Raw genomic sequence first — 7,927 nt, forward strand, 5'->3', positions numbered from 1 at the left:
AATAATAAACCTTGATGACAGCTTCCTACTAGTTGTTTAATGTAATAATTTTTAATCTTTCATTTCCTTTTCATCCACCTATCTATATGCATAAACAATCATAGTTACCAATCTCTTAGGGCAAGGACATTCATGGGCTTATGCTTGGCTGCCTCCCTGTATTTAGTGAGTGAGTACAGAGTTCCAAGTTTGAAGGTTAAGATGTTTGAAAAGTTTGAGACCAAAGATAAGGATGAATAACGAAGATGGAAAATATTTTCAAAGCTGCATCACAGTTGTATTAACACATGACCAAGGAACTGTTTTGTTGTGTTTTGTTTGGCGTTTTGATTTTTTTGAAGTTGAGGGTTTTTTTTTGTTTTTTAAAATGGTTCGGTAAAAAGTAAACAGGGGGCTTCCCTGGTGGCGCAGTGGTTGAGAGTCCGCCTGCCGATGCAGGGGATACGGGTTCGTGTCCCGGTCTGGGAGGATCCCACATGCCGTGGAGCGGCTGGGCCCGTGAGCCATGGCCGCTGAGCCTGCTCGTCCGGAGCCTGTGCTCCACAATGGGAGAGGCCACAAGGGCACAAAAAACAAAAAAAAAAAAAAAAAAAAAAAAAAAAGTAAACAGGATTGGACAGGAGTCAGAAGATCTGGCTCAAGTACACCCTCATTTGCATATTGCATAGGACTTAATTTCCTAGAAAACTTCAAGAGTTTTAGAGCATAAAGTAAAACATGTCAAAGAAAGTGCTACTGAAATTGAAAAGCCCTTTCTATACATTCATATATTATTTAGTACCTGTTATCCTTCTTGTTTAGATATAATAAATATTATTGCTTAAAACAGCAATTTAGCTTAAAATACACAAGTAGGAGACATAGTAAGGGCCTGAAAGAAGTATCAAGTCAGATGCAAAATTTTAAGATTGACACAGAAATTTTTTTAAGTAAATGAAAATAATTTTAAAAGCATATGTTTCCATACTGTTTATTTAGTATTCCTTTTGTTCCTTATTTAATATGTTGACTCTGAAAATGAGTAGCTAAAGAAAACTGAGGGCACTGTTTGCAGGATTGAGATTTAGAAGACTAAATAACAAATAACTAAACAACTAAATAACCAGAATTTTAGAATGCAGAAGAGACCCAGAAACTTTAGCTTATGTAATTTCTAAAATAAAACAAAGCAGAAAAACACCTGTATGATCAACATAACTCTAATGTAGGGCAAACACCTACAACTGCAAACTCTCTCTAGGATTCTTTTAGAGGACAGACAGCAGATTTAGTGTCATTTTCTCTTTTCTGTTAGTTCTACTGGGACTCAGATCAAGAAATATGTACTTGGTTGTCAACCTATGACCTTTCTGTGATGAAGAAAAGATTGGATTGTCATCTCTTCAGTGTAAGATAATGTAAGGCTTGTCTGGGGAAACCTTTGGCAGTGATCCCCAATTGTCCTAAGGCTGATAATTGGAGGTGACAGGTAATTCTAAAAATAATGTGCAGAAATATATAAGGAAAACATAAGCAACAAGTTTAAGAATAGACTTTTTAGTTTCAAAGGGATTGTAATTGAAATATGACTAATGCCTACCATTAGTTTCATCCCAATTGTTTATTTTCTATAAAAAATAAGATTTTTTTCTGTAAATCTCAGATTTTTCTCTATTTTTTATTCAAGATAATGATAGCTGTATAACTTATGACTTCTCTACAAATAAAACTTTTGACATATTTCCCTAGACTCTCTAAGTTAAAAGTGTGGGTTAGAATTGCAACAGCCTTCTCTATAAATGGCATACAAATTGTTTCACTCTCACTTGAAATGAAATTATCATTTGTCATTAAAACTCTTGCTGGTAATTTTAACACAAAAAATTATTTCTCTATTAGTCTATATTCTAAAAATTGGATATTTTTAAAGTATAAAAAAAATTAAGAAATAATTCTTTTTTTACCATAAATAAAATTTATTGGTGAGCAAAAGTCAGAACAGCATGGTCAAAATTGCCAGTGCTATCAAAAGATCTCACAAGTGCAGAGCTTGCCACTTATCCAGAGGGCCACGGCTGGGGATGTATTTGACTCCACAACCATCCGGGATGAGGCACTTCTTTGCCACTTTGTCTTCAAATTCATCAGCATTAAACTTGGTAAATCCCCATTTCTTGGAGATATGAATCTTCTGGCGCCCAGGGAACTTGAACTTGGCCCTGCGTAAGGCTTCAATCACATGTTCCTTGTTCTGAAGCTTGGTGCGGATGGACATGATGACTTGACCAATGTGGACTCTGGCCACTGTACCCTGGGGTTTTCCAAAGGCACCTCGCATACCTGTCTGGAGTCTGTCAGCCCCAGCACAGGACAACACCTTGTTGATGCGGATAACATGTAATGGATGGAGTCGCACTCGGATGTGAAAGCCATCTTTGCCACAACTTTTCACCATGTACTTGTTGGCACAAATTCGGGCGGCCTCCAGGGCTTCAGAAGAGAGCTGCTCATACTCATCAGACACTATGTGTCCACAGAGTGGGAACTCATCCACTCTTGCCTTCTTCCGACCCAAGTCAAAGATACGGATCTTGGCATCAGGGACACCTCGGCAAAAGCGAGACTTTGGATACGGCTTATTCTTGCAATACCGGTAACAACGAGCGGGGCGGCGGCCCATGGCGACACCAGGTATCTCTGAGGCACGTCGAAAAGAAGCGGTTGCTTCCACGCCTGCGCACGCGCCTCATATACATTGCCCATCTTCCCGCGCAGGAACCATAGAGGACTTGAGGACCCTCTTTCACAACGTCCCCACCATAGATGCAGTGACACTCTACGCATGCGTTTGGGGGATTTGGGACATGCGCAGGATGGAAAGGCTGTTGGGTATATTGGCCTGCGGGCATCCAAGTAGAGAATTGGACCTTGCTGCAGCCTCGCAGGATCTCGTTTCCTTCCGGCTTTCCCTCTCTGGCATAGAACTTCTGCCCTAAGGTTTGTCTTAACTATAAAAGATGTATTTTCCTAGAATTTGAATGAGTAATGTCTCTCCAGCTAGTCGTACTTTGTGTCTGGTTTGTCTAAATAATCCATTTCCCGGAGCTCATATCTCCTGTCAGCATTTGTGGATCAGTTGCTATGTCTCAAAGGGTATGTGGTCACCTTCCATGGGTAAAGTGGTTTCTTGGCATGAGCTCACTGGTAAGGCTCAGGAAGAAATGAGAGTAGAGGGGAGACGGGGATAGAAGATATCTGTTGTACATGTTGCTTGATAATTGCTTTAGAAACATGAAACTTTGGTTGTTTTATTTATTCAGCCATATGGAATGATTTTATTGTCAAAATGGCATCCACATAATTGGAATACCAACTGAATTTTTTAACTTTAGGCTATTTGCATTTTCAAATGTTACAGCTTCTGGGAACTGTATTAAAGAGTAACTATTGGGAATTCCCTGGCAGTCTAGTGGTTAGGGCTTGGCGCTTTCACTGCGGGGCCTGCCCTCTATCCCTGGTCTGGGAACTAAGATCCCACTAGCCTCGAGGTGGGGAAAAAAAAAAGTAACTATTTATACTTTATTAATCTTTTACACATTACTGAGAATGAGCTTAATAGTTTTTTTCTTCTGATATTAGATTTTGTGAAAATATTATGATCAGGATCAGAGTGTGAGGAAGGAGGGAAATGAAAGAGAGAAAAAGAATTTACAAATAGTATATAATCCCTACTTGGATTTTTCTAGCGTTCTTGATTCCTTGGTGCTGTTTCACAAATCCATGACATAATGGAACAAAATCCTTCCAATGTGAATATATTTTGTTGCTAATGCTTTCTCTTTAACAGGGAAACATAAGTTGTGACAAAATAACTCCTGCTCTTAAAATGAGTGAGGTTTTATAAAATACCCATATTAGAGTAGAATATTAAAACTCCTTGTGTAGTGAACTTTACCACATTATGTAGAAGCTTGCTTAATTCCCCTTCCTTCCTTCATTTCTGCCTTTCTGTTTTCCTCAAATAGTTCCTGTTTACTATATAATCTGTATATGGAGATAAACAACAAGTAACATTATGCTGCCCTCTTTGAGTTTACAAGTCTAGAGGAGAAGTTATATATTATTCAAATAACATGTCATTGTATTACAAAGTACAAAATGTGGCAAAAAGGAAAAGCAGGTGAGGTCTGAAAGCCTGGGATGAAACCTTGATCTAGACTGAGGATTGGACAGGGAAAACTTTATCAGGAAAGAGCTTTCACGTAGTGACAGTGGCACATGGGGCCTGGCATATGCAAAGGCCCTGAAGCAGGCAAGAAGATGGACCATTTAAGGAAGGAACCAGAATAAGGCCAGTGTGCCTATGAGTGGCACAGGGGGTGAGTGGGATAATGTGAGTCCAGTGGGATTGGGGGGCCCTTTCATATCACAGTGGGCCATTTTATCAAGTTAGTGGTCCTGCTCTTTTATTTGAACACACTAAAGAGATTTACATAGGTTATATCACTCAATATATACAATATGGTCAGTAGACTGGAAGGGGCCAAAAAATGGATGCAGGGAGGTCAGAAAGGAAGGCTTTGCAACACTGAAGAAGAGAAATTAGTGTAACTTGAACATGCTTTTAATATGTTTTACTTTAAAAACATATTTGTATCTTTTCTACTACTACATGCCCAGAATATATCATAGCTCTGGGAGAGATGAGTGTGTGAGGTAAAAGGAAGGTACCCAACCACAGTTCATGTGCTATCACGCACTCACCACCACCTGTCCAGGCCATGCTTTGTGTTTCCAAAACCCTAGAAATCTCTGACCAGCAGATGTTTTGTTGCTATCTGGACCTGCTTGCATAATCCTCTTTCCTTAATCCGAAAGATGACCTATCACAGTTTGCCTGTGACTGTACCAGTTTTAGCATTGAAGTCCTGCAACCCCCAGAACCCCTCAGTTCCAGGCAAAATGAGGGGGTTGATCACCCTACCACACTTAAGCATTGGGCCCCTCACAGTTGTAGGCTAGAGTCAGAGGGTGAGAAGAGAAGGGGAGAGCCAGGCTGGGATTCTCTGTTTATGCTCCTTTCCCTAGTCCTACACATATTAGAGGGGAGCCTGTGGAAAATGTGTGAGCCCCACCATTCTATTTAAATGTTAAAAGAAAAGCATTCCCCTCAATCAATTCCAAAATTTTGAGTGTTCCCCTGTCTCCCAGCTCCTGCCACCCACAATGTGCTTCATGCTAAGCAAACCTTGCAACAAAGTTTAAAACTTGTCTGCTTTGAAGTAACGTGAAATATAGTCAAGAAGATCATACATGGGAAAAAATTTAGATATTATTTACAAAATGTATTACTTTGATAATTGCAATAAAAGTTTAGCAAAGGGAGACACTAGCGTCATATAAAATAGAGATGGCTTAAGGAATGAGTAGGACATATGAAAGTGAAGGTAAGGAATAAAGTAGTAAAGGGGCATGGCAACTACATAAGACTGTAAGATGTAGGAGAACAAGAACTATGTCTCTTCAGGTCATTGGTTTTGTTCCCTGTTTTTGACCAATTGTGTGACCCATAGCACAATATTTGAGTGAGTACACAACACTACTGAGGGGCAATAGTGTGTTGGTAAATGTTTAACAACCTGCTCCTTGGGGAGTGGGGTGGGGGGACCCCCCCCATTTGTAGTGTTTGTTGACTTCTCTGGTGTAGATACTCCATCATCAATTTCAGCCACTAGTGTGATATTAATGAACATGAAGATGGGGAGAGATGTACACAATCAGCTCTTGTGAGCCAGTGTTAGCTGGCTCTAGCACTTTACCATTTTGCTGTGTATATCCAAGAAAAATTAAAAAAAATAAATTTGACTAAAGCTAATAATCATAACCTAGAATAATACATTTTGGCATGGGTAGGGAGAGATCATTTTTTTGGAGCCCTTAAAAAGCGGTCAGGTGAACATGTTTAGAGTTGATGATTCAGCTTTGACTGTGAAGCACTTTCCTCAGTAGTTTCACACTCCTGTTCCACAACCCCCATGTAAGAAGTCTGCACTATTTTGTACTGAGTGATTATGTATTCATCAAGGCAGCCTTTAAGTACTTAGAATTAACACGGTATAAGAAATACAATCAAATTCCCAGTATCCTCTGCCTTCATGCAAAGCCTGGAAAAGAACAGTTCTGTGTATCAATTCAATGCAGCACTTTCTTTCCTTCTTTGATATCACATTTCAAACATTTCACGAAGAGCTAAACCTGATTTTGTTCTCAAAGAAAGATATGCACTGGAGTCTAATATATTGACTGACGTTCACCCTGGATGCTCTCTCCTGCTGCTGGGCCACCTGCATTGTTGATCACAGAGTCGTTAAGTAGCATTCCATCACTTGATGTTTGACAATATACTGTGATTCAGAGATCATGTTCCCACTTGGGCTCTCAATGAAGTGTGAAGCCTCCACTGATGATGAACAGTCATTTTCATCTGTGTTTTTTCGTAACTTCCCCCTGGGAGCTGTAATCTAAATATTTTTGAGAGTCTAGATGAGCAACTTGACTCTATTTTCCTAGAGGTGAGTAGTGAATGTAAAAGAGTGATGGTTATGGCTGGCCTTTTCTTTAAAGTTAGCCAATTTTGTCTATTGTCATGGCTAAGGGGTGGTCCCGCTGCCGCTCAAGCAGCTGATTCACAATGGTCTTCTTAACTATTTGACAAATGCACATTTTCTGAATAGAAATATAGTCAGATAATTTTAACTGTTTAGTCCCAGGAGCCTAATGCATTTTATATTTTGACTGATATTTTATACATTTTGATTTTTCTCCTTTTCAGAATCTGTTTTTTATTTTGGATCTAGGAACTGAGTATATATACTTAACCTTTGTGCTTTGGTGGTATAGGATGAGTTCTCCCCCAATGAGTGATTTTTTTATTTTACATTGTTCCAGAAAATTGGGAAAAAAAATAGGTGAGGATTAAATCAGGAAGAAGTAGTGCATAAATATGCTCATTAGAATTTGATTGATTTTAGTTTGTTAATTTTTACTTGTTCATGTTTCATACTTGTACAAAATTTATAAGCCATTAATCAGTTTTATGTGATAAGTAATTAATGTGTAGTTTTATAATTGTAAATAAGTAATGCTATAACGGATATAATTTATAATTATAATAAATAATAAAGATGTTATAGTAAAGCATAATAATAAACATGCTATACTAAAGATGACTTGAATCAACACAGAGAATCTACTTATATATTTACAAGTCCTTCTCTTTTAATACTACCAAAGTAAAACTTGGGTCTGCTTGCCCACGCACAGTAAAGCCAATCTACTGACACCAGGTTGTGTTGAAGGAAAGTTCAGTGTTTATTGTAAGGCACCATACAAGGAGTCTGGGACTGCTAATGCTCAAAAATCCGAAACTCCCTGATGGGTTTTAGCAAAGCATTTTTAGGGCAAGGTGAGGGAGGGGAGTCCCAGGGCACTGTGATCAGCTCTTACACAATGCTCTGATTGATTGTTGGTGAGGTAACAGGGTGGTGTCACAAGGGTTAACATTATCAATCCTTAGATTTCAGTAGGCCTAGGGACCTTGTGCTCATGGTCATCAAGTAGTTAATGTCTTTCTCTTGGTGGGGGTTTTAGCATCTGTAAAACAATTCAGAAAATGTGCACCAGACACTACTATCTATGTACTTCAGAGAGGAGCTAAAGCAGAGGATATGGGGGAGGGTTCTGTCCTGGGAAGGCCCCACAGGGTCCTGCTCTGTTACATTAAAAGGCCTTAGTTCAGTCTGAAAATTTCAGAAACACTGATCTGGGGTCAGGGTGTTGTGTATGAAGCTTGTCCTCCCACATATTGAATGCATGTCCTTTAGATCCAAGTCCCTGTTCATTTGTTTAAAAGGCAAAATGTTGAGAGCAATGTTATTTTTCCCCTGCT

The 7,927-nt window shown here is 39.1% G+C and overlaps 1 pseudogene across 1 annotated transcript; it reads right to left on the reverse strand.

Moving 5' to 3' along the window:
- Nucleotides 1-1,951: 1,951 nt before the first annotated feature.
- Nucleotides 1,952-2,691, reverse strand: LOC103091062 (60S ribosomal protein L10-like pseudogene; annotated as a pseudogene). The gene has a single exon (XR_014368724.1). The product of XR_014368724.1 is annotated as a 60S ribosomal protein L10-like pseudogene (transcript).
- Nucleotides 2,692-7,927: the final 5,236 nt, after the last annotated feature.

Source organism: Lipotes vexillifer, unplaced genomic scaffold (genome assembly GCF_000442215.2).
Source record: "Lipotes vexillifer unplaced genomic scaffold, Lipotes_vexillifer_v1.1 scaffold441, whole genome shotgun sequence".
NCBI classification, from domain to species: Eukaryota; Metazoa; Chordata; class Mammalia; order Artiodactyla; family Lipotidae; genus Lipotes; species Lipotes vexillifer.